At 38.9% G+C, this 27,679-nt stretch overlaps 1 long non-coding RNA gene across 1 annotated transcript in view; it reads left to right on the forward strand.

Moving 5' to 3' along the window:
* The first annotated feature begins 516 nt into the window (after window positions 1-516).
* Window positions 517-27,679, forward strand: part of LOC131482974 (uncharacterized) — a 108,588-nt gene continuing 81,425 nt past the window's right edge. Inside the window, exon 1 of the long non-coding RNA XR_009247451.1 lies at window positions 517-603. This is a non-coding gene — a long non-coding RNA (uncharacterized LOC131482974). The remainder of the gene's footprint in view (window positions 604-27,679) is intronic.

Consider the following 27,679-nt stretch of genomic DNA (forward strand, 5'->3'; position numbering starts at 1 on the left):
AGGAGTGACAACTTTCAGCTATCAAACCTCCAGCAAGAAAATGCTCAAATGTCAGTTCATTATGGACTTGTGTTTACTCTTTGGCTCATGGCAGATATATGAGAAATTTGACAATTGTGGTCCTTTAACAGCTCATCTCGGAGGTGATAAATAAAAGGAGCTGACACAGAATTCATCACCTTAATGTGTATCTGTGGGTTAATGGGGACATTAAGCATGGGATGCCAACATGTCCCCACTGTTTGACAGGGTCTGCATTTGAGTGTCCATGACAAAGAGATGAAGCTGTCAGTGCATTTGTTTCAAGGCTGTTGGACAAATGATGATGCTGCCTATCTGTGTGAACACAGCTGGCCCTTGTAAAAAAAAATCAGTGAAACAGGCCTTGGGAGCCATGGAAATCAGCCCCACCAGCCAAGGTCCAGGACGGTCACTTGTTGCCTAGACTGAGAAAAAACAAGGGTTGTGGGAAGTTCATGGAGGTGACTCATGACTCATTGAAGGCTTTTCTTTCACAGTTGCTTCGCAGATGTCTGGTCCTTGTCTTAATGCTACAGCGCATGAGTGAATGTGGCTTCTTGACTGGTCTTCACAGAGCTCCGGGTAAGTCATGGAGTAAGAAACATGATGTTGAATGAACATGATAACCACTACACTACGGAAACCTTGTTGTAAGAAACATGAAGAGTAGCTTTCTTTGATACCCTACAGGAAGGAGCGAAGTGGGGTGCGTTTCACCTCCATGCTGCCCTGTTATGCCTCAGACACTTTGCTGAGTCTCGGTAGGTATCCAAGTATGAGAGGTGGAGACAGTTTTCTATGCGGAGTGAGAATGTACAATGATGACCATGTGAGTCTCTACTGAACCCCTGAAATGAGGTGGCTGTTGGGAAATGAAAGGCTCAGAGACTTAGAAAAGTAAGAGTCCATTCGAGATGTTTAGACTCTTGTGGTATTGGCATCTGAAGTATCCATTGTAGCTGGTCCATTGGCAGCAGTGTTGCCACCCAAGATTTTCCTCCTCCATTGTTCTTTCCTGAGAAAATGAGGTGGAAGTCATGTCAGATATTTTCCTTTGCATATACATGATCATTTGCTAAGAACTGTTGGAAAATGTCCATTTTTAAAAGCCTCTACTTTGGTCTCCCTGATTGAAATTTCGGCCTTTCTCCCATCTTCTGTTTTCAATGCTCAGTGCAGATTCAGTGGTTGCAAGTGCAAAACTACTCTCATTTCTCTGAAAACAGCTCTTTTTTAGTTCCCAAGAGCCAAGTCTGAATTTCCTAACAAGGCTTAAGACACCTTTTCAAATCTGAATCTTCTTATTTGTCCTTTATCCTCATTCCTCTTTTGTCCCTCATAATGCAAAGTTATGTTTTATCTTTGATTCGGGAATAGTATGATTTTATGTGTAAAATTTGTTACCCTTCCTAGAAGGTACTAAATCTCTCATTGCGCACGTTTTTGTTCTGGAACATTCTCTCACTGACATGGAGGATGCTCTTATTCATCTTCTGGGTTGTGTGTAGCCACCTAGTGAAGCAGATCCTTACAGTCGCCTAAACCAATGTTGGGCTTCTCCATATATGATCCTCGGTGAACTCTTGGGGAGCACTCATGATGAGTTACCTTTTAAAATCTCCTGTAAGTATAATATTTATTCAGGAAGATTCTCAGATAAAACTGCACTGCTTACTTATCCTGAAATCTGTATGCCTACATAACCACCTGTCAGGCCAAGATGGAACATGTGCAGCCTCCTCAAACCACTGTTTCCTTGCAGTCAGTGTAGTTCTTTGAAGTCTAAGGTGGTCATCTTATTTATTTTAATTTCGCCTGTTGTAGACCTTCATATATGTGGAATCATGCAGTATATAGAATTTTATGTATGATTTTTCTGTTAGATTTTTCTGTGTTGGGTCCATAGCAGACATTTTATTTTTGTTACTGGTATTATTGTGAATGAGCAGACCACTGTTTATCCATTTTACTATTGATGGACATGTATTTTTTAGTTTTTTAAAAATTTTTTTTGCACATAATGTGTTGTGGAAGCTTTTATTCCCATCTTTCAGTGAAAGTTCTATTTTTCATGGATGCATATGTTGGGATTCAAAGTGGGTAGATGTTTGGCTTCAGCAGATACTACTAAAATTTTTCCAAAGTAGTTTCTAAGCAATTTCCTCTCTAGGCTTGCATATAGATCCTAATTTCCAATCCTTATCAACAGTGAGTGCTATCAGCAGTTTCCTATTCTGATGACCATGTGGTGGTGGTTCATTGTGGCTATCATTTCCTTGTTGTACGTAACAAATGTTTTGCAAAGCTATCCTGTGGATGAGTTTGTGAGTCTTGCAAAAGTTGTCTGTCGGAGTACTTTTCTTTCATTACTTGTAGGAGTGATTTTTTTTTGTACATATAATCAGAGTACAATTTCTGTGGCTCATTTCATTCTTTTTGTTGTGTCTTTCAATGAAGATTTTTCATTCTTAGTGTTATCTGATTTATTCCTTGTTTCCTCTTTGGAAACGATTTTTATTACACTTTTTTCTTACCATAAAGTGGGTGAAAATGTTTCCCATTTTTTTCTAGAGGTTTTTTTGTGTTCCCTTTGTTATTTAGATAAATTTCTGGAATTGTTTTTTTTATCACATGGTATTTTAATTACCCTTTTCGTTGTTTGTCTCTTCTATGCTATAAAAAGTTAGGAGAAACATGTAAATTGTACCTTTCAGTTCTCCAGTAGGGAATCCATCTGTGGGATATTTAAATTTCTTATTGCACATAAGCAGTAGAAATTTCTTCAGTTAATTTCCCTCTCCGGTTTAAAAAACTTTTTCAGATTCAATGAAGATTGCAGCCTAACGTGTTGTTTAAGAAAACCTGTGCACAATCCTTTATCATTATGATGCTGCTTTACTTCAGGGATGTTTTTGCTGTTACACCTGGAGTGTTTCCATCTTTACAGTTGTCATTTTCAAGTCCATGATTGGAAATTTGGAGCACAGTGGGAAATTGTGTGATACTTATTTAAATTATTTTTATACTTATTTCTTCCCTGATAGTTACTGCTTCGACTCATATCTCAAATGACATCTTAAGTACTGCTCCAAATGCCTGTCCTGATTGTATAACTTATTTTTCACATATCAGATATTAAATTGAGAAATTTCTCCTTTTCTGATGTCCACCATCTACCTACTACAGTATCCCCTCTTGATCTTCACTGTTACTGATTTCTTGTGTAACTTTGTGTAATTCATTAATATACAGAGGGAAGATTATTGCAGACAAGACTGTATGATCCCTGAACATATATAGCAAGCCTTCTGGAAAAGGAGTTTTTAAGAGAAATTTGTAGAGGCATAAAGCTTTGGATGTGTGAATTCCCATTGCCCACCATGGTTTGAGGTGGCAGACAGGATTCTAGAAATGTGCTGCTATCACAGAATACCAGATACTGGGGATATCCTGATGAGACTTATGTGGTTCATTAAAAAGGGTGTTAGAAGACATGTACATGATTACCGATTAGTTTTGAGTAGCAAGAACATAAATGATTAGAGATCTTTAACCGCTGCAAATGCAACTGCCATGGCACCGTAGCCAAGATGACAATTGTCTTGGAGCCATCCAAGGCCAGGACAGGTGGTAGACACAGCCCTTTGACCGCCAACACTGTGAGGAACTCCTCAGAATTCTGGTAGTCTTGAATTACCATGCAGTTGGCCTTATTGAGGTAAGCAAGACCATACGTCTCACAGGCAAATGATAGCACTGCAGACGTCATTTTTAGATGACACACTAATTATTGGCCTACATATAACTTTTTCCACTTAACATTTCCAACTTATTAGACAAACATTCCTGACATTTTTCTCCCAGTGGCAATTTCTAAAGTGAAAATAGTTGACAAGCATGCCAAGAATCTGCAAGCATGGCTGCTTTTATCCTTTCACATTCTCACTTTTCAGTTTCCCTTGGAGAAAATGTGTATTCTAATGACAATAAATCATTAGCCCTTTTGAGTATGATGAAACTGTTAACACAAGAAAGACCAACAGACCCTTGCCTGATTGAAGTTGCTCTCTGGAATGGACTGCTTAACAAAAGATTCAATGATGGAAACTTACAGTGAGTTCAGTAATGCTTTCTAGTAATTTTTCCTTAAGTCATCGTGGTATGCAAATATGTAGACTTTCTCTATTTTAAAAAGGAATCTTATTTGGGAAATTGCTATAAAAATCCTTTTGGGCTGTAAGGAGGGATCCTGTAGCAGGAGACTAGATGATCAATTGCAAGTAAGGAGAAAGGCAGCTGCTCCTGGTGAGGTGAAGAGAGGAAAGTGTTTTGACTTTAGGAAGGGGGACGTTAGGAGCACTCACTGTCTAGAGCTGGCCTGGGAGCTTAGTGGGAACTCAGCAGAACTTACAGGATGGTGTGTGCATAAACAACTCTGAGGGGACAATTTCCCGAGACTTTTTAAGAAAACGAGTGTTTAATATTTACAAAGGACTGTTCTTTTCAATGTCTTTGTATACCCTTCCCTTTTTTGTCCAGAAATCTTTTTTAAGTTTATTAAACATCCAGTTTGCCATGTGTGAGATTTGTTGGGGGGAATTGCATGTGTAGAACAGTACGTTTATTCATAGCTGAGAATGTGAGCAGGCAGAACAACAGGTGAGAACATAGTCTTGTGACACATCATAGGTCTTGGGTAGGCTTCTTTAGTGTACAGGGCAGGTATGAGGTGATGGTGGAGGTCACGTGCTGCTTGTCCAGGAAAACCTTATCTCCGTCTCGGAGGACTGTGACTCTCCAGCTAATACTTGAGCTTCTTGCATCATCTATTGACAAAGTACTACAGCATAACAGGTACTTTGCTAGGTCCTGGGAATAGAGTAATGACCAAAATGTGTTCCCTACCTGTGTATTTGTATTCTAGTAGCAAGGTGGTTAATAATAAATTGTAGAAAGCATGTGATGTCTGATGTTACTTAATAAGGTAGCAGCAAGGCAAATGAAGACAATCTTATGGAGGTGATTTTTTTTAATGCAGGGTTTTCCTATTCATTGATTTTTTAAAAATTTTATGACACAGTTTAATAGGCATTGGTTCCCTTCACTTTCCCCAATCCCCATTGTTCTCCTCTCCAGTCTTTCAATAGGTGTCTTTAGAGTACCCTCAGAGGTCCATCATACTGCCATTGAGGTGTCTCCCAACAACGTAGGGGCTTATCTGTCGTTTCGCTGTGATACCATCCTTGTATTACAAGTACAGGGATATACTTCTCTCTGTTTTTGCCTATGGACATATTTATTTCCACTGCGCTTCCATTATACCTCCCCTTAGGTACAGTCCCACCCAAGTTGAGAGGGACAAAAGAAAGAAAAATTAAATAAAATGAAATAGTGAATCTTCATCTCCGTGGTGTTGCCGAACTTGTAGCATGGGTATCAATGTGACGCTAGGGTGGTGCAAGAGTGTCCAATATCTTCCTGCAGTAATTAATGGTAACATATGACCTGTATGGTTCAAATGGGAGTGCAGTACGGACTAGATCATTGTTACCAATGGGCGGTAGTAATAACAATTAACAATCTCAGGTGATCATATGCAGACTCTCATGAATTATTAATAGGTTACATCACAAGATCTTATTGCACGTAGCACAGACAAGTGCGATAAGTTACAATTCACAGAAGGTACAATTTTTGGAATTGACATTATATTATATTAAGGCAAATATATGCTATCTGACCTTTTGGGATTGGCTCACGTCCTTTAGCATTTGGGTTTCCGGTTGCGCCCATTTGGCTACAAAGAAATGTATTTCATATTTTAATAGCTTAATATTCATTGATTTGTGCTAAATATTTATTTGAAAGGCAGAGGAAAGAGCAAGTGAGAGTGCGAGCTCTTCCATCCTGTGGTTCACTCCCCAAATGGCTACAATCTGCTGGAGCTGGACCAGTCCAAAAGCAGAAACCAGGAGCTGCTTCTACGTTTCCAATATAGGTGTAGGAGCTCAAGTGCTGGAGCCATCCTCCACTGCTTTCCCAAGCAAATTAGCAGGGAGCTGGATCAGAAGTGGAGGACCTGGGAACTGAACTGGCACCCATTAAGGGTGCTGGAACACAGGCTACGACTTGCCCTGCTACATTACTGCTCTTTTACTTCTTCATTTTTAAATTATATTTATGGCATGTTTTCCAGCTCATATACTTTCACCCTACCTCTATTGTTATTTATATAGTGGAGGGTTTTCATGTTTTAAATTTTCAGAACCTGAAATCAAATCTGGGAAGAAGTACTTTGGTGAGTAGCCAGCGATTAAAGTCCTGACAAAGAACAATAAGATCAGGGCATTTGTAGCCCAGGAAGTGAGGAGGAAGAAGACTGTTCATGAGAGCAGAGTGTATCTGTAGTGACTTAGGAAGGTCTGTTCGTCCTTGAGAGGACTTTGGGTTTTCTTATAAAGATGGTAGGAACTGGTTAGAGGACTCCAAGTGGGGACATAGGGCTCACTGTGCTGGTTTTTGCATAATTCATAGAAGACAGAAGTGGAAATGAAGATCAGTTTGGATTATTGTAATGGTCTAGGAGAGAGAAGACTGGCTTGAACTAAGGTGGAGTTTGAAGCAGTAATAAAGTTAGAATATGTCATGAAGGATGGTCCAATAAAAATTCACTTACAGATTTGATGGGAGTTGTGTGGATTCAACATGTATTGCAGCAAAAATAGAGAACACAGAGAAAGCTCTACATCTCTTCAAAGACTGTGTTTCAAACATAGGTGAGAGTCTCGACATTGAGAGTTTCTATGACCAGTACAACTGGTAGTGCTTCTACTTAGTGTGCTTTTACAATGATTCTGTTGACTACATGGTGTTTGTAAGAACACAACTGTAAATATTATCTAGATGGTATTCCTGACAGCTATTGATTCATGAATAATATGTCTATTTAAGTATAATAAAAAGGCTTTTTGGAGGCGAAGACAAAGTTCAAACTTTCATTAGCTTCTCAGAAGTTTTTGGAGCATTCTTAACCCCTACTAAAATGAATAAAATAAAAGCAAGAATAAAGCAAAGCAATTTATTGAGGGTCATGATTCTGGAGTCTGTAAGCTGTAGAATATGCCTTCATGTGAAACTGTATGTGATGCTATTCCTGCACTGAGTTCTCATAACTCAAACTTTTTCAGCATTTTTTTCATATGACAGTGTTTACTGGTAACGTTTACTGACTGGTCGCTAGGCAGATGAGCTTTGGTAGTAATATCAATGACATGTGAGCCATCTGTTGTGCCATATGTACTGCTATAGTAACCCAGTGTTTGTCAATGTCATCATTCTGATTTAAAATTTTCAGTGGGTCTGGCATTGTGGTATAGCAACTAAAAACCATCACCTGTGATGTCAGCATTCCGTATTGGTGCATGCTCGAATCCCAGCTGCTCCAATTGCAATCAAACTCCTACTGATACTCTGCAAAAAGCAGCAGAGGAAGGTCCAAGTGCTGGGGCCCCTGCAACCAGTATTTCAGGCTGGAAGGGGCTCCTGACTTATAGTCTTGACCTGGGTTAGCTCTGGCTGTTGAGGCCATCTGAGGATTGAACCAACCAATGGGAGATCTCTTTTTCTGTCTTTCCCTCTTTATAGCTCTGACTTTCCCATTGGTCCATCAATCGATTAATCTTTTTATTTTGTGACAAATAAGTTTATTTGTTTTTTTTTATTCATCGATTACATTGTATTATGTGATACAGTTTCATAGGTACTGGGATTCTCCCCACCCCTCCCCACACCCTCCCCCCATGGTGGATTACTCCACCTTGTTGCATAACCGCAGTTCAAGTTCAGTTGAGATTCCCTCTTTGAAAGCAAACTAAACATAGAGTCCAACATCTTATAGTCCAGTCAAGTTCCTCAGCTTCTTGGGGAGACCCTGTCTGGTCCGAGGGCAGAACCAGCAGAGTATCATCCCGATCAATTAAAAGCTCCAACATACCCTCCGCAATAATTAACTTCGTTGTGGAATTAATTGATACAGTATTGAGTAACCAATATGTTGAAAACAAATGCGATTTCTTAACCACATTCTGTGGTCACCTCATTGGCATTTCAATTTTAGCTTATACACAACGTCTAACATAACATACATAAAATAACATGTTTTGCATAACATATCATCTTAAATTAAGGCAAACATGTGGTATCTAACCTTTTGGGATTGGCTCATTTCCCTTAGCATTATGGTTTCCAGTTTGGCCCATTTGGCCACAAAAAACTGCATTTTGTTTTTTTTAATAGCTGAGTAGTATTCCATGGAGTAGATGAACCATAGCTTTCTTATCCATTCCTCTGCTGATGGTTGCTTCCATGTTTTTGCAATTACTGATTGTGCTGCTATGAACATAGGGGTGCATGTTGGTTTCTCATAAAACAGGTGTTTTGGATATATTCCTAGGAGGGCTATTGCTGGATCATACGGTATGTTGAATTTGAGTTGTTTGAATGTTCTCCATAGTGATTTCCATAGAGGCTGTACCAACCTGCAGTCCTACCAGCAGTGGAGTAGGGTTCCCTTTTCCCCGCAACCTCGCCAACAAGTGTCGTTGGTGCTTTTATTCATGTGGGCCAGTCTTACTGGCGTTAGGTGGTACCTCATTGATGTTTTAATTTGGATTTCCCTTATTGCCAGGGAACTTGAGCATTTTTTCATGTTTATTTACCATTCAATTAATCTTAAAAAAAAAAAAGACATGCAGTGGAAAATAGGAATCATGACTGTGCATTAGCATGCATATACATGAATTAGCATGTATATGTATATTTAGAGTTAGAGATGAAAATAAAATGCTGAATCAAAACTTTATGGGCTTGTAAGGGGAAACTGGAGTGTGGGTTTCTTGGAAGATCTCTGTACAGGTGACAACTACCTGCTTATTTACCAGAGAAGCTTATGGAGGAGTGTCTTGTGCCAGATTGTGATAGGATTACCTCTAAACCCATGCTGACCATTTTGTAAAAGTTGATTTTCAGTTTGAGAAAAGGGTTGATGCATGTGCGTTTTAAAAACAGTAACAGAACACTTTTATCCAATTCTGTAGTGGCCATGTCTTGCAAAACTATAATAAAACATAACATTCACGATATTGATATAATCTAGATGCAGAGAACTTAGATCACCAAAGTGTTCTCAATTTTGCCCTTCTATAATCTTATATCTGTGGTCTCTTATGGTCCCATCCCCTCCTTACCTCTTGATAATGATTATTCTGTTTTCAAAGTCTGTAACTTGCCATTGGAAGAATGTCACATAAATGGACTCACGCAGCATATAACCAACCCTTTGGGATTAACTTTTTTTTCACTCAGTATAAGTCTGAAAATTCATTGATGTTGTGTGCATGAATAACCCATCTCCATTGTTAATGAGTAGCCATCATTATGTAGATACCGTGTATTTGTTTACCAAGTAGAGGACATTGGTTTTGTTTCCATATTTTCTGATTTAATTGTGGGTGTGTCTGTTTTTCATTTATCAGTTTGAACCTTGAATGTTTTTTATCTTGCTTGTGGCAGACGTGTAGTATTGCTCTGTTTCCTTGGGTCACATTTCTGTCATCTGATAGTGACCCTGTTTTTAGCAATTTTCATTTCTCTGAAGCCTATTTTATCTGTTACTAATGTAACAATTCTTTGGTTCTTCTTTTATGTACTGTTTGCATCTGACATCTTTTTTCACCCATTTGCATTCACCATGCTTGTATTCTTTCATTTGCAGAGGGCTTTAAAAAATATGGGTAGCTTACAGTTAAGAAACTTAAAATATTAGAGTGACCGTGAGCTAGACTGAAAGCTTTTCTCCGATAGTCCTCCCAATGGCTGGGGCTGGACTGAGATAAAAGCCAGGAGCTTAATCCAGGCCTAGCTTGTGACTAACAGGAACCCAATTACTGGAGTCATTCCCACTGTCTTGCAAGGCATGCATTAGCAGGAAGCTGGAGCCTTGAACTTAAGCCAGGTACTTCAGTTTAGGATACATGAATGTCTTAACTGGTCAGTTATATCCTTTCCCTCTCCATACCATATTTGGGAGATATTTTAAATGCATCTTCTAATCAATATCTTTTGATACATTTGTATCCTTTACATTTAATGTAGTTATTGCCATAGGTAGGCTGTTAGTTTTTTTCTGGGTTGGTTGGAGATGATAGTATGGTTACTGTTTAGTTTTCCTATTCTATTCTAGTCTTTTGGTTCATTAGATGGATGCAGTTTAGCTTTCTATCTTTACTCTCTCGGTTTCTGTTCAGCATTCATTACATGTCACATTTTCTGCTCCACGTGCAGAATATACAAGGCAAAAAGAAAATCCAGGGGATATGCTATGAAACATTGTTCTGTGGGGCCTTGAGTTCCATAGTTTATTTGTATTCTCTTCTCTCTGCAAAATCCTTGTTAGTTTGTATTCTGCATAACTTCCAGGGTTTTAGTTGTATCTAGAAATAAGAAACAGTGTGTCTAATCCATCTTTGTGGCAATAACGGATCTCATTTTACTTTGGAAAGCAGTGCATTTATTGATGCATGTTTGTTTTATGGTGGAGGGTGGCCTTTAATCTACCAGCTCACTCCCCAAATGTCCGCAATAGCTGGAGCCAGGCAGCCTTATGCGTGTAAGCTGACGTTAAATTTGGGTCTCCCATGTGGATGCCAGCAGCAAGCACTCATTGCAAAGATGCAGGATAGCACAAAGCTGGAGTTGAAATGAGAGCTGGAACTTGCACCCAAGCACTCTGTTATTGGATTGTGGAATCTTAAACACTGTGCCTAATATCTCCATTTGCTTTTTAAAGGAGTAAACTTTAGCTCCATGCTCAGACAGATTTTGCTTAAAACCAGCTCTAATCCTTGCTAATTATATAGCTGTGACAAGTGACTACCCTCTGAGCCTTACTTCCGTCTTCTGCAAATGAGTGATGTTGAGTTGTGGGGATTAAATAAATTAGCATGCAGCATGATGACAGCACATAGTAGCCCTTCATTCAATATGACTACTACTACTAATGCAACTGTTGTTATTGCTACTATTCTTAATTACTTAGAGTTCTTTTGGTATATCTTCAGTGACTTCTAGACAAGAACTCTAAAATGCATATTCAGAGTGTCCTGATGTTCTGTGGATTTGTCCCTCTTCTTAATGCTGTGATGGATGGCTGGACTCCAGGTAGTGTCAATGTAAATGGCAGATTATTTCTATTTTTTTAGGAATTATTTTTATTTGAAAGACAGTATTATGGAGAGGAGAGTGAGTGTGAGACAGATAACCTAGTACCTGCTTGTTCGCTCTCCAAATGGCGTCAGTGGCTGGAGCTAAGCCGATCCGAAGCCAGGAGCCAGGAGCTTCTTCCAGCTCTGCTGTGTGTGCAGGCCGAGGGACTCAAGCCATCCTCCACTGCTTTTCCAGACTGTAGGCGAGGAGCTGGATCAGAAGTGGAGCAGCTGGGATATGAAGCAGTAATCCTGTACGATGCCTCTGCAAGGCTACTATGCCACAGTGCCAGCTGTAAGGAGACCATTTCTAAATCACCGGAGCAGTGTCATTCAGGGAGTCCATCTTATTCTACTTACTGTATTTCGTAAAGTTGTAAATCCATCTCAGAAGTAGATAGGATTCCTTGGAAAAGATAAGACCTTGAGTTTTTCTTTTTTTTTTTTAAGATGGGATGTGTGCTTAAAAATCATAAATATTCTTTCTCTTCATTCCCCAAAAGATACAATATTTATTTTCCTTTTCATCTCTTTTCTTAATTTTTGTTGTTTCTACATCTAGTATTTTTGATACTATAATTGTAGTGTTTCAAGGATAAGTTAAACAAAGGTGTTACAGAAAGTAGTCATCTACCACTCTCCATTTTTTTCTGGCAAACCAGAGAAAACCCAGTGAATTTCTAAATATTTGAAAACCTCTGCTCAATGTGCAACAAAGCTACCTTCTGCTACATGGCAACTTAACAGATCAAACATCTAGTAAAATGTTTAAGCAGTATTAAATAGTAATGAAGTTTCAGTTTTTCAGTATTTAATGCCTTCACTATTTAAAAGTGTTTCCTTGCTTTCGGGGTTGGAGAAACCATTGCCTTCACAGTAGAGTTGTTTTAAGGATTAAAATAATGACAGTGTTTTCCTTAAGCCCTTACAGTGGCATAAAAGTATTGTTGCTCCTCCTACTGCAATTGTCATATTGTCTAATTGGACATCCCTTAACCAGCAAAGAAGAAAAGAAAAACGAGGTTAGCAAAACTGCCCTAAATTTAATGAGTGGTTTCCTTGTTTGGGAGAATTCATCAAACTGTTACTGTAAAACAGCCCTTATGTGAAATGTAGAGCACCGGAAAACTCTACCAGGTTTCATGTTTCAGACTGGGAAAGCTTTGATTTTTCTTGGTACAAAATGGGTCAGGAAAAACAGCCAGGGGTTCAAATGTCTTGCAGAGTGGTTCTTGCTGATTTCACCCTGGGAGGTGCTGATCACAAGCTTGAAGATGCTAAGAAACATTACACTAGTTGAGGATAGAAAGGATTCTGCCGTGGGATGGAAGTTCTGAGGAACAAGTAAAGGAACACTAACTGAACATGAAAAGCTTATAGTATTCTTAATTTTAAGTTAACTCAAAGCTTCAAATACCGTCAAGGCAGGATATGAACTGACGTAGTTAAGCCTTAAAGACACTAGTTGAATGCACCAGAACAGTCTTTCTCTCGAGTCATTTCCACAGACTAATTTTGGAGACAATTCCCATTTGTACAAAGGAAATCTGGGTCTTTCCTGGCCTTGGGAGCCCACAAGCACATCTTTTAATGTTTTTTTGTTCTGTGGACATTTTGCACAAAGCTGACATTTCCCCTAGCGACAGTCTCTGCTGTTTTATTTGCCTGTGATTCACTCGGGTTAGATCTAACAAATTGTCAATGTTTCTGCTTCATTCCCCAGGATTCTTTTTTTTTTTTTTTTAACCTTTGTTGATAACCGCAATGGTGACAGATTTGCCTCCCATCTTTCCCTGGCCCCAGATTGTTTTAATTACCACTGCTGTGTTTTGTTAGATGTTAAACTGTGAAAATAGCCTCTGGTTGTTTGGCTTGCTTAGATTTTTCTAGGGAAAAGAAACAAAAACAAAACTGTTTTATTGGAGTAGAAGTGGTGCATTTCACCTGGCATTTTATTGATTTACTCATTTGTTCATTAGGAAGGGAAGCAAAACTAAAGATAAGCAGTAAATTCATCTGCTGTGCTCACCTCATTTTGAGCACAGAGATTTGTCTTGGTTCGTACTATTGACACAATGTCTGCAAGAAGTGTGGGGAAGATGGGACTGTGCCCTTCCCTAGGAAGTCCTAGTCCTTCAATTACACTCTTTCCCTGAGTTATGTTCTTGACACCCTTCCAAGAAAGGGGAAGTGGGAAGAGAGGGTAGGAATCACCTTTAACATGTAGTGCCCAGCCATGAAGTATGAGTAGAGATTGGACTTGGACCATTGGCATTGAGTCCTAGGCAGTGTGCCCAAGGAAGATCTTCCCTCTCCAAGGCCTGTTTCCTTGTCTGGGGATAATAACAAAACCTGTTTAATGTGTGTACGCATGTGTTTATGTGCAAGCATAACATAAGTTATCTTCAGTGTTGCTCTTTGCATCCATGGCAGAGGATTTGAAAAGCTCCTTGACTGGCTTTTCTAAGAGCTTCCCACAGAGCCTGGGTCATGAAAGGAGCTTGGTAAAGAAAGAAATTTGTTAAAATGGCTGCATAAATGGATGAATGAGCTAAACCGTTGATATTAAAATGTAAGCAAAGGAAAATGCAGGAGCTGTTTGAGAGATTAGAGACTGTTATTAATATTAAGTGTTGGAAACACTTTTAGGGAAGGGAGCCATGATACCTTCCCTCCAGGAAAGAAACCACTTTTTAACTAAACTATGGACAGGGTTTAGCTTAGCACTTAGGCTTACTTTCGAGAACCTTATGCAAATGATAACTCTACACTTCCTTAGCTGGGAAAAATTAAAATTTTTATCAGCATTGGTAATATTAAGAGTTTGGTACTTTCCAGGCTACTGGTCCTAACTGCATTACTTCTCTAAACTCGTAGCCTCCTGTTAATTCTCACAACGAGGCAGTAAAGTATGTGGAGTTGTTGCTAGTCCATATTGCAGGACTAAGACACTCACTCTCACCACAGGTGAGAACAGAGGCAAAGGGAAACACTTTCAAGTTGAAAGCACTAGATTTGATGAGCCTCTGAAAGCAAGGCTGACTTTCGAACTTCAGATATTTTGTGCTTGTTCCACATGATGATAGGGTATGTACAACTAGGCAGGAAGAATTCTATCACCACTACGTAGGCAATCTAAATATGTCATTGTTCATTAGCTGTCTGTACTGATGATCATGCTGCGATCTTAGAATGTCGTACTTGACAATGTGCTAAATAGCCCTCTGCTATAAATAGTGTTCAAATGAATCAGCTTGCCGACTGGCGGGCTTGCTCCTGTCAAAGCAGCTCTAATCTCTGCGTGTCTAATCACAAACCTTCTCTTTTTTTCTTCCATCACTCTCTGGCAAGTTTGGATAAATAGTACTTCAGCCAACAAAAACCCTTGCTTGCCTGGCTTGAAGCTTGGTTCCTCTGCTGTTACAACAGTGAACCGCAGTTTCAGCACCAGGGACAGCATATTCTGAGGCAGCAGTAATGAAATGTAGAGTTAGATGTGCTTGATTAAAATTGAGTATTCTGATTAAACATTACAGTTCATTCCCGTTTCTTCATGCAATTCCAATTTTTCTTCTTGTTACCACACTTTCTTCCCAGTCATAGAATACCGCAATGCAGTTTGCGTAAGCCTAGCCTCCAAGTAACTTTTAATTAGATATTTAAATTAGACTGGTGCTGGTTCACTGAATCCAGAGTCTTTATATTTCTCCAATCCAATTGTTAGGTGTTTTAATTCACCAATTCATTGTTTGCCATTTATTTTAATATTACTTACTATGACAATAAAGCTATAATTCCTAGATTTTCTCATTAAGAAAATGAGATATAAATGGCTAAAATGAAGAACAAAAATTCTAAGCAGTCAAATTCACAATATAAAATAAATGAAACTGGCTTAAGCCATCAAATTGATAAGAAAATAACTTGCTAGTCTCTTGACAGTTCCTGATGAGGGAGAGTGAAGAAAAATATGTGAGGGAAGAATGCATGGGTGATCTGAAGAGTTTCCTTATTTTTTTTTAAATCTCATATTGGGCCTGGCATGGTAGCCTAGTGGCTAAAGTCCTTGCCTTGCATATACCGGGATCCCACATGGGTGACAATTCTAATCCCGGCAGCCCTGCTTCCATGCAACACCCTGCTGGTTGTGTGGGAGAGCAGTTGTGGATTGGGATCGTGCCAGGTAAGAAGTGAGCAAATAGAAGGAGGATTGTATGGCCCCTTTGAACGTGTACCAAAAGCTCGTGTTTCAGAAATTGTTGTGGTGCTTTTGCCTTTGGTTCTTACAGTGTCATTGCAAAGTAAGAACCATCACCGCTTGCGTTTATAGAAGACAAAATGAACTTACAGGGAAGTGGAACAACTCTCCGAAGTTCATATAGATAGCAGGAATCTGATTAGATAGGAGACTGAGATGCTTGACTCTGGATTTTGTTCTTTGAACGTGCACTCTGCACACCTGCAGAAAGGCAAATAGTGAAAAAGAGGGAGAAGGTGGGCTGAGTTGCTGAGCAGTCACAAATGGTACGACTTCTTACCTAGTATTGTAGCTGCAAGAACTCAATGTGGTAATTACTTATTTTGAAACACTTCACTCAGTACTCAGCACAGAATATTGGCTCACGGTCAAAGTGAAATGAGAATGTGTCACTTGCCCTTAAGAATGAGAAAACAGTTTAGTGGGAGCAAACACAAAAAGGATGACAATGGGACAGAAGGTGCTAAGGTGATGGTACCTAAAGCAGTGTCTTAAACATCAGGTCAGGTGTACATCTCTCCCAGTTAGCAACTGGAAGGCAGAAGTAGCCTGCCATGAGGTTTGCAGAGGGTAAGGGCCTCAAGTGCATGAAAACTGGGTGGTGGCCCAAACAGTCCTTGAACCCCACTGCTCTCTCTTCCCCAACCCATCCATATCCATTCTGTTTGTTCTTGTGAGCCTAATCATACGAGCACCTGCCAAAGGTCCAACAAGACCTAGCATTTCTTGTACCAGAAATGTGAAGAAAATAAGCCAGGCATCTGCTGGGCTCCTTAAGAATGGAAAAAATGCAATCTGCCCTTAAGACGTTTATTTAAAAGTGAAAGTAAAGCACATTGATTAGTGAAGAATGTAGGACTGAAAACTGAGGGACGTACATAAGAACAATGAATGTGTATACACTAAAAACAACGAGTTTTTATGAAATTTCATCTGTGGATTTGAGTCAGACATAAAATAGGTTTTTTTTGAAAAAGATAATGTGCACTTTTGGTAACAGAGTAATTTCAATTGTTTGGTGCTCACCATTGAACCTTATTAGAATCAGTTCATCTCCTTGTCTCCTACATAATTTTTCATTCTCTTTTCTTTTTTGGAAAGAGACACTGTGTGTGATCTGAACTGAGCCAATCAGATGGTCTCTCCTAGGAATTTGCATCTTGGGTAACCCAAGAACACAGAATAAAATACGCATGCCAAAAGTAGTCACACATAATAATGTCCTGACTAGGGCTTGGCAGGAAACATGCTGTTGCTGTGCCTCTGGCTTTTTTGTTTGTCATTTTCTTGGCTTCTACCACTTCAGAAATCATAACATGCACTAATTCTTTTAGCCCCCAGTGTTTTTCTACTATAGACTCCAATATTTAAGTCAGAGCCAGTGTCTGGCGCCTGCACTTTAACCAACTCAGTTATGCTGATACAGCCTTGGTAAGTGACAGATACGGAAACAACTGTAGTTTCATAATCTTTTGGAATACTGTTAATATGCCATATGGGGAGCTACATGCCATGCTTTTTAGGATTCCTTCTATAACCCTCACATTGAATAGGTATTTGTGATGAAAACCTGACTTTAATTTCTGCTGAAGTATATCATACGACTTTTGAAGCTTCATGGATCTTTGAATTTCCTGTGGTGTGTGATAAGGCTCCTTCTCATTACTCTAAGAATAGCCCAGCACCCAGAGCCATTCAGCCAATCTGCAGAGGGAGATCGGGCTGGCAGGCTTGCAATAAACTGCTATTAACACTATCAAAAGTAATCTGCTTTTGTCTTGACCTCACTTTAGATTCTCGGCAGGTATAATGGACAGATTTGTAGAATTTCCTTTTCCCTTTACAAAGACTAGATAGATGTACCTTTTCTCCCCTCATCAGATTATAAAAGTCCAATGTAAATGGAAAGCCGGTTGCTTTCCTTGATAACAGACGTAATCCTCCCAATGGGTGCCCCTCTATCAGAAGACATATGAGATAGCCATAGAGATTGTCTTTGCTAAGAGTAGGCTGAGAATAGGCTTCATTCACTTGTTGGTGAAGTGTAACTCTTCAGAGTGAAATAATGGAGGAATGTTTTATATTAATTTTTAGTGAAGAGAAGAAATCGTTTGTGCTGGGTTAGCTTTGGGTAGCTTGGGTACAATTGGTTTCAATATCCAAGATGGATGAATTTCATTATTCCAAGTTTACTTTTGGTAGGTGAATAGATGGTAACAGTGACAAGAACAATGAGAGACCAATTTCAATGCTAGTTTAGTACTGACAGGCTAACCCATTCAAGCTCCAAGTATAGGCAAGAGCTTGGAAAAATGGAACTTGTAATTACATTTTGTGCATTTGGTTGTGTATGTGATTTTGTTGTCTTGGTTTCTGCATCTTATAGGATGCCTTTATTTGCCTTTGACCTTTGGGAATACCAAGGTGCACACATGGCTGAAGACTTAGTGTCAAGTCACCCAGTTAATTAGGTTTTTGGCTGCTTGTACTTTGATTCAACAATATAGTAGGAAGAAACCTAGACAATAGGCATGAAGTTTGAACCCAGTGACAAGACTTAGTTATTCATGCTGTGAACACAATGAGGATGGTTTTTCTCATCTTTGAGACAAGAATTGAAACAATACTTGGGGTTAAAGCAACTCTTTAAAACAAATTGTTTTATTTGAAATTTACAGCAGGAAGGAGTGGAAGAGTGAGAGAGAGCTATTATCTTCTGGTTCACTCCCCAAATAGCTGCAATGGACTGGGCTAGGCCAGGCCAAAGCCTGCAGCTTCATCTGGGTTGGAAGTGGATCATCTGGGATTCTGTTGGGCTTGCAGGCAGTAGCCTAACCCGTTATGCTCTAATACTGGTCCCCAAACAAAGCGTTTCTAAAGCAGAGTGTCATAAAAATAACAGGACCATTATCATGTAATTTTATAATTGCTATTTAGTAAGCAGTTACTATCATAGGCATAGCGCATGGCCCTCTTATGTTGTGAAATGTAAAATATATAGGTATAGAATAGGTCTTAAAATCATTATAGAGTGTAAGAATTTGCTTTGCACTAGGATGTTGTGAGGAACCACCATCAATTCATAAACTGTGTGTATCCTTTTCTTCTGGACTGAATTCCTGGCTTACAGACCTGGCATTGGCCTAGACCTGAGCATGGTAGACGATGAAGAATGACCAAGGGGATGGGAGCTCACTCTGAATCTGCTCTTTTTCTATCCTTACCTATCTCTCTCTCAAATAAACAAATCAGCAGAAAGAACCCATGGGTTTAAGCTTCTGGCTGCAAGTGCAGGAAATTAAAATTATTCTATACTTCTCTAGAATTCCTAAATAGTATAGCACAGTGGTATCTCACTGAGGAGTTAACATGCATTTACTTCATTATCAATGAAGCTACATCTGTTTGTTTTTTTTCTTTCTTTTGATGTTTATTCAAAGCTATTTTTCATTTTTAGGAAGTTCAATTTTCCTCATTGATTTATAAAATTTAAAATTGCTGTTTTGAGTGAGAGAGACATGGTGATTGAGATCTGTCATCTCCTCATTCATTCTGGTGAAACAAACCAAAGCCAGGGCTGGGCCATGTGAAAGCTGGGTGCTTGGAAATCCATTCAGCATTCACACATAGGTGGTGGGGTCCCAATACTGGAGTCAGGTTGTGCTGCCTCCATGGATGAATTAACTGGGAAGTAGAATATCTAACAGACTCTGAAACAAGATGTGGGAATCCCAAGTGGGAGCTTCGTCCATAGTACCACGTGTCTACCCATAGGATTTTTAACAATTTCATCTCGTTACAAACTCTATCTTGGTTATACATGTATCCTATCTCTTTTCCCTTTGTGCTCAACCTCTGTTCATTCTCTTATGTTCATTCTTGTTGCATGTAAGATCTTAATTTTGAGTTGTCTAATCTATTTACTCATCTTCGAGTTATTGCGTATTTTATGCAATGGCTTTCATTTTACTGAAGCTGGGAAGACTTTTTAGGGATTACTTTCTAAAATGTTCCAGTAAAGTTGGGTCCGTTATGGGTTCAGCCTTAGGAAGCTGATACTAAGAAGAAAGGGAAGAAAGAAAATGCAGATTTTGGGATAGTTGCAGCAGTCAGGTCATGGAGTTGAAAGTGTATAGAAAGGAGGCTAAATGGAATATAGTCTTGGGTATGGAATACTGGTGAGCCATGAAAAGACATGGGTGCATTGCAGGCATCCACACACTCAAGAAATCCCAATATTGTTGCTCTTGTAATTGTTATTTTCTGGTCAGTTGTGATCCAAAGGCTGTTTGGAATAAAGTTTCCAGGCGAGGGTGGGGGAGGATTACACAGAGCTGGTCAATACAAAATTTCGTCTATCTTAAGCTGAAAAACAATTCAGGAAAAATGTTAAGAATGCAATAATATATAGTCATCTGTGATTCAGTTGTTTGACTTGCATTTTTTTTTTGCAAGAGGGGCACATTTACTTTCTATTCATACAGTATTTTTTAAGCACTTGGAATGTTTCTGGCTTGGTTAAAATGCTGGAGCACATAAGTCAACTGCACGTATCCTGGATATCTTGGATATTGCATTTTGAGTGAGAAGGCAAACATGAAATAGACAAAAGTTTGTAACATGTCTCCTGGATAAATGCTAAGAAAATAACAAGGATAAAGGACATGGCTGATAACTAGGGTTTTCTTTTAGGGAGTCCTTATACAATGATAACTAAAGACAAACAGGAAGAGAAGATGAGACATGCTGGTATCTGGGAAAGGAGGGAAGGGTATGGTTTTGTAAAAGCACAGATGAACAGATGGAGTAGAGAGGAAAGCAGATACAGTGCTCGCTGGATTGTCTGTAGTGATGGTCCACATGGTGAAACAGGGTCCTGAAAAATGAGATGAATTATTGAGAAATGGAGTAAAAACATTAGCTTAGCAGGGATGTGACTTTACAAAGACCAACTGCCATTCCTGCATCCCTTTTTAGTTTTCTCTTTGGAGAACAAAGTCCTGAGGTGGAAGAAGTAAAGGAAAACAAATTCATCCCCGCCCTGTGTATCTGGCCCCAGGCTCACAGAGATAGAACCGGTGCTCCTTTGTGGTCCCTGCCTCCTTTGTAGATACACTGGTCTTGTGTTTTTCGAGATCTGAGAAAGAGGTCAATGGAAAGTTTGTTTCTTTTAAATTTAGGAGCAGGACTTATCACATTTGAGGGAGTGAAGTTTTATAGAATCCCTTTTGTCCTGTTTGTCTTGTTTATCCTGTTTCTCCAAGTGACCTACATAACGTTTTATAGATTCCTGGAGTAGGGCTATCTCAAATTCAGTTTTTTCCCTTTGCAGTTGGGAAGATCATGACTGAAGGAGAGTGTAGTCACAGACCTATTTAGTGATAAAAACAAAATACATTCTCGAATCTCCATCTATTGCTTCTAAAGTTAAATTGCTTAGAGTCCATTTCAGATGTCATTAATAACTGCAGACACCTTTAATTACCATAAAATCAGACAAGTAGCGGAATAATTGCACAACATGACAGCAGCCATCCAAAGTTTGCATGCTGTAAAATTTTAAATCTTTGAGTAAATCAAGAAAAGATTAAAACAAAATCAATTTAAAATATATGAAATCTTGACCAGGAACTTTGTGTAAAAAAAAAAAAAAAAAAAGGGTATCTCGGGGTTTAAACCTGCCAGCAGGCCCTGAGGTCACCAAGGGTGAGGCGAAGGTGTTCTTCAACTGAAGAACCACCAGAGACAAGCTGGTGAGGAATGTCCATTTATTCAATGCGAATTCCAGGGTTTTAAAGTTTAAGGAAGGAGAGGACAGGAGGGCGTCTTCTGGCCGGCCCCCACCCATCAAATACACTGTAATTGGCTATATAACACATCTATTTCCCTTGACCTTCTGGTCATGTCAGAGGTCATGTTCCACGTGTATTCCCCTTGACCTTCTAACCATCTTGGTGGTCACACTCCCCATGTAGACCTGGAAGCTGTGCCTTAGGTCATAGGCAGGTAAGCTCTGAGCCATGCCCACCAGGTAGCAGACAAGGGCCTGGAGGTGATTGCCCACAAAGATACCCAAATAATCAATAAATACTCCCTGAAACACTCAACTTTATTAATGGCATAGAAAATGCATGTTAAAAACATTAGACAGACATACATGTCTAACACAATGACGAAAGTAAATAAGGCGAAAGAAAATTTAAACACCACAATTAATACCAATATTGTGTTGGTGAGGGCTTTGAAGCAATTAGAATTCTTATGCTATGATGGTGGGAGTATAAGCAATCCAATTGTTAGCAATCTAGTAAAGTGGAATAGATAGAAACCGTATGAACCAGCAGTTCTTCTCCAAAGTTTATACTTAGTACAACATACGTGTACAACACAAGGCATGTACAAGAATTTTGATGGTATAAATTTTCATTAAGTATTTCCTTTTGGAGACAAATGCTCCTTAACAATAGAGGGATAATTGTGGCATACTCATAGAAATACACAATTATTACAACCTATGAACTATGACATCAGTATCTTTATTGCAAACAAAATATTCAGTGAGTGAAATCAGAACAGCATTCATTGTGATGATTTAATATACAGTGAATTAAACAGAAAATCCGTTAGGAGTCTTAACAGTTTTCCTTTAGGGATCGGTTGTGTTGGACACATGGAAATTTTTTCATTCCCTTCTTGAATGGAGACTTGTTATCTAGTTGTGTTCTGTTAGTGAAAAATCATCAAGCCGTGTATTTATGATGTGTGTACTTTTTCTGCTTATTATGCTTCAATAAGATGTTGAAAAAGACTTCGAGCAAAATTCCACATTCTTTCTTACATTCCACATTCTTAAGGGAAACAAGGTGCCATCCATAGGATAACTCAAATGTATTTTCCAATTGACATAATGTTCCTTACACTTAGCTTGCTCTTTGCTGTGCGCCTGTTTCCCCATAGCATAAAGTTAAACAACCAAGATGCTGAAGAAAAATCTCAGCAGTTTAGTTGAATTTAAGACCCATAGGCTAGCAAAGGAAAGAGAAGCTTGCAAGTGACATCAAGAATGAATAAAAATCGAGGAGGAGAAAGGAAAGAGGAAATGCTAGGTTTTGCAGGAGTGAAGGCAGCTTTTGTAGTCCAGTCTAACTATGCGCAGGGTTTAGGATAACTGTAGGGTACATAGCTGGGGAATTGTGGAGTCTTCCATCCCTGATAAAACAGCGTTCTTATTTTCTGTGTCTGCCAATGATGGGCTGTATTCCTGTTTCCACTGCTGTTTGAAAAGTGTTTGTGTGTGTGTGTGTGTGTGTGTATGCAGTATACATGCATGCATTCATGAGTTGGGGACGTGAGAAAGGATTGTTTACAAAAATTCAGGGTACTTGTTTTTAGAGCAAGAAAAGTGTCTTTAATTGAGCACTTGCAGCATGCAGGAAGCACCAAAACTAAAATAATCTTTAACACTCATTGCAACCTATGAGGTGGTAAAGGCTGTTCATATATATATGACAGCCTGAATCCAGCTAATAGTTTAAGATAGAGCTGAGCTTTGAACTAGTGGCAGTCTGTCCAAAACATATTGGGAAAATGGGAATCATCTTAGGGAAATTGAGTTTCCCATTTTACACTGATTTCTAGGAAGGACCAAAACTTTATAACAGTTGATCTACCACATCTTCTGGGGAATCCAGAAGGGCAGGGGTAAGACTGTTTTTTGTTAATTAAATAGGAGCGGCATTCTGAGGCAAGCACTGTGGCTGGGGAGTAGGCTGTCTTCCATGCACCGAGTTTTCTGTACTTGCCAGAGCTGGGAACTGCAGTAATGGGCCCTGTGTTAATATTGAACTCATGATGCTGACTAATTCATGTTACCACACTTCCCAGAAAAAGCAAGTGATTTAACTTTAAAGCATATGTTACTACCAGGAAAACCCTAGCAGGGCAGCAGGTGAGCAAAGGAGCTCATTTAGAAACAAAAATCTAATATGACCCCAAACGTCATGGCTTTGTTTTGCCTGCTCGTGTAGCCCCTGCTAGGACTTCCGGCTTGTAACATTTGACTTGAAGTTGAAAGCATCTCTGGGTGGTGCGTGCATATTCTGGTGGCTGGTAAAGGTTGGCTTGTCCTTCTTTGCTGTACAGCGTCCATCATGGTTGTGCACAACACCCTTGTTCATCCCGATGGTGGTGAGCCAGTGAGTCCTTTCTATCTGATTTTTTTAAACCTGTATTTTATTATTTCATTACCTATATTTGGGTGCTCCAACAGTAGACTTTTCTTGAAGTGCTCATACTGGGCTTTAGTAGATTTAACCTAGTAATTTTTTTTTTCTAAAATTCTGTACGTTTTGTCTCTGTAAAATACTAGCATTAATTCTTAGTATTTTAATAATTCCCAAGAGAGGATCTGGCAAACTCAGGGTCACGTTATGAAATGACAGACAGAAGCTCATAACTGCAGCAAAGTCCTTTAACTGGGAGCTCACTGCATTCCTAAGTTGCTTGCCTCATTGATAACTTTCTTGATCCCTGTTTGAGTTTTTAATTTCTGTGTATCCAATGAGATGAAACCAGAAATGAAACAAAAATTTTTCCTATGCTCTTAGAGAATTGAACCTGGAAAATTGGTTTGCTTGGTTTTGATTTTGCCAGAAGTAGACCTGAGATAAGGAAGTGGTTATAAACAATTTATTTGGTAGGTAACCCCAGGATGCATTAGTTTGGGAGTGGGGAGGGGAAGGTGCCAAATAAAGTATGTGATGTCAAGTGTGTGGGTATTTAGAGCTGGCCCCCCCCCCTGGGGAGTGCTAGGAGGCAGAGATCAGCCACTTGAGCCAAAGAGGCAGGCCATTAATTTGTGGAACTCTGTGGCTCTGTAGGACTTCTAACCTCATGCACCTGCATCCAAAGTGGGCCTTGATGAGCTGAGAGTTTTTAGACGGTTGGAAAGCAAGCACTGGCAGGGGCTGCTGTGTGAGTAGAGTTCACGTTTCCTCCCAGGTTTGCTTTGGAATCTTGTATTTTAAAACATCGGTTCTCAAAGCCTCAACATATGGGCCAAGAGTACTTGCTTTTCATTTATGCATATGATGGCTTTGTTCTCAAACTTTCATCTATCCTCCCTCTGTAGCATCCTGTTACCAAGCATGTCAAGATAGTGACATTGACCTGGCAGCCGTGTTCTAATTACCAGCCAGGGCATCCAGGGTGTGTAGAGTAAAAGGCTTTCTCTCCTCCTTTCCTTCCCATGCAGGTATATAAAGTTTTCATCTCCTCTGTGCAAGCATATTTAAAAGGTTTTAATAATACATTTGCCAAAATAGATTTGTCTTCTCCTTGTGTGTTCTATGATTTGCAGTCAAGTAGAACAATTAGATTTCTGCACAGCCCTTTAAACTGCGAGTTGCTTCACGATGGGAAATGTGTATGGAAGTGAAATAGAAATTATCATTCTTCTTAATGCTTTTCAATTTTCAATTTATATTCCATGTAATTTTTAAAAAGAATTCTTAAATTATTAGAAAATAGGATTTCTGTAAAAAGGGACATACCTGTTTTTATATTAGTATCACACATACTGCAATGCTATAAAAAAGATTGCTAATCATTTCTTTGAGAGAGCTCAGTGAGATTATTTTTTTGCAGTGGATGAAAAAAATCCAATTTCTCCTATAGGAAATAATAAATGTTCAGCTACCCTTGGAGACTTGACTATCCCATCCAAATTTTTGTAGGGATGTAGTCGATTCCAAATTATTTTCTGTTTTTATTAAAAAAAGCTAAGGTATAAAGTTAACCATTCTAAAATCTCAAAAAATGGCTAAAGTAATTTATGACTTGGCCAAAATTCCCATGCTAGCTGAGTTAACAAATACATTTGAAATGAAAAAGCAATTAAAATTTAAAAAGAAAAAAAAGTCTAAAGATAACACATGGTGCAGTGGGAAATTTTAACTTGTAATATTGAATTCCTACCTGAAAAAAACATTTTAATTGGTGATGATTTTACACACATACATATATACACACGAACATACAGAAAGTAAAAGAAAAAAATCTTGGAAAATGGAGTCCAAAGATTCCATTTGGTGCAACGAATTTAACTCTTACATAATTGTGTATTTTTGTCACCATTGTAAACAGTGGTTTTAAATAAGGATTTCATAATTTTGTTTTTTGTTTTTGCAATGCAGTGACTACCTCTATTTCCATTCTAATATGAATTTATTTGATGCCATATGCACATGCAGATTTCTTCCATCTTGCGTAGTAGTTATGAACTGTAAGTCACCATGGACATTGACTTGATGAATATGGAACCGCTGTTCCTGGAGGAGACGTGGGGCTGGGGTTCCTGACGTGGGGCTAGGTTCCTTAGAGCACTTAGTCTGCACATTGTGACCCCCAAATCCCTGTTTATGAGGGGCAGCTTTATTTGACATTCTTGTAAGAAAGGCTCCTCTCTCATCATTTGAAACCTGCTCATCCTCAAAGCCATTTTTCTGTATAACACATAGCAAATATTTAAGAAATTCTTGTTCAGTTTCTTGAGCTGCAGAAATCACAATTTTATAATTTTTCAAGCCCTAACACTTTCTGAAACGTGCAAGTCAGCCAGGAGCAGTTGAGTGGGTTCTGACATTTTCCTAGCTCTACGTATCATGGCCATAAAATTCCTCACAATAATGCTGTCCACTGTTTATTTAATTGGTATTGGTCTTATGAATATAAACATTGAACTGCTTTTTCCGTAGCTTCAGTACGTGCTGTAGATATCACTTTGGTACTTTCTGGAGCAGCCCCACGTGCGGCATGAAGACTTTCCTCCACTTTTTTTCTAGATGTACGCTCTCATTGACTCATTAACATTGAACGCTGCAGCTACTATGAGTAGCAGCATTAAATGATGCTTGAACAATATCTTGCCCACCACTGCATTGCCTCCAAGACACATTGAGTCTTCTTGCATTTAGGAACTCTTAGTAATTTAGCACCATGTTTGGGGCCATTTTAAACTAAGAGAATTGCCAGTAAAAAGAGAAAAACAGAAGCATGGCACCAAGTGCATGAAAAGGATACTTGCTTATAGTATTGAAATGAAATAAGAAAGCAGAGAATTTATTTGGCCTCAGTTTGAAAGATACCTGTCAGATACCCACATTGTGTATTATTTTTATGTCTATGAAGACTGGTTAAGTTCCATGAGAATGGATTTGGGCCTTGCCATTATATCCTAGTAAACAGGTGAATTAGCAAATACAGAATCTGAATGTTTAGGGTCAAGTGCATGTTCTTGTTACTTAGTTCTTAGTACTGAAATAATTCAAACAGAATTTTCATTTGTTTTGCAAACTGTCAAAATAACGTTAACGGAATAGGAAGTTTGCAGGTGCCTTCCTTCATTAGTTATTGTTGACATTCCCTTATCTTATTTAACTTTTGAGAAGTTTTTTTGGGTAATTGTTAAAAATATCCTAAATGATATCACTTGGTCTTGATTCCTGCTTCATGAGTATTTTCAGCTATGTGACCTTTGGAAAAATGGCTAACTTCAATGGACTTTGATAACAAAATAGTGAATATATTTGTATTTCTCTCAGAAACACCATAATATTTAAGTGAAAAATGAAAAATGCTTTATGCATTGTTCATTAGGTGACAACCCCTTTTCTATACCTGATTTTGACCATGTTTGATTGACTAGGCATACACAATAATGGTTAAAGCATAGATTTGGGAGTAGTTGCCTTATTCAAATCCCAGCTCCTGTGTTTTTTTCATTGAAAACAAGGGCCAGGATGAAGCTTCCTCTAAATTGGATGTCAGTGACCCCATTATGTGGAACCCCTGCTGACACATACCATGACAGGAAAGGGAATTAACCTATGTTTTTTAAGAGAATGTCAAAGGCTTACATGTGCGATGAGAGACTTGTGGCATAGAGTAGATTCAGGCATTTAGTGGCTCCTTTGTTTTCAGTAATATAGCCAAGTCTAGTGTAGCCTGTTCTATGTGTCTGTAATGATTTCTGAAGATAAGCAACTAGGGTATTTCCAGTTCAGGAGACACAGTGACCTTCTGAGCACTTAGAAAACAATATGATGATCTCAGGAGACATACAGAGGATTGTTGTTTCTGC

This window comes from Ochotona princeps, chromosome 22, assembly GCF_030435755.1.
Source record: "Ochotona princeps isolate mOchPri1 chromosome 22, mOchPri1.hap1, whole genome shotgun sequence".
NCBI lineage: Eukaryota > Metazoa > Chordata > Mammalia > Lagomorpha > Ochotonidae > Ochotona > Ochotona princeps.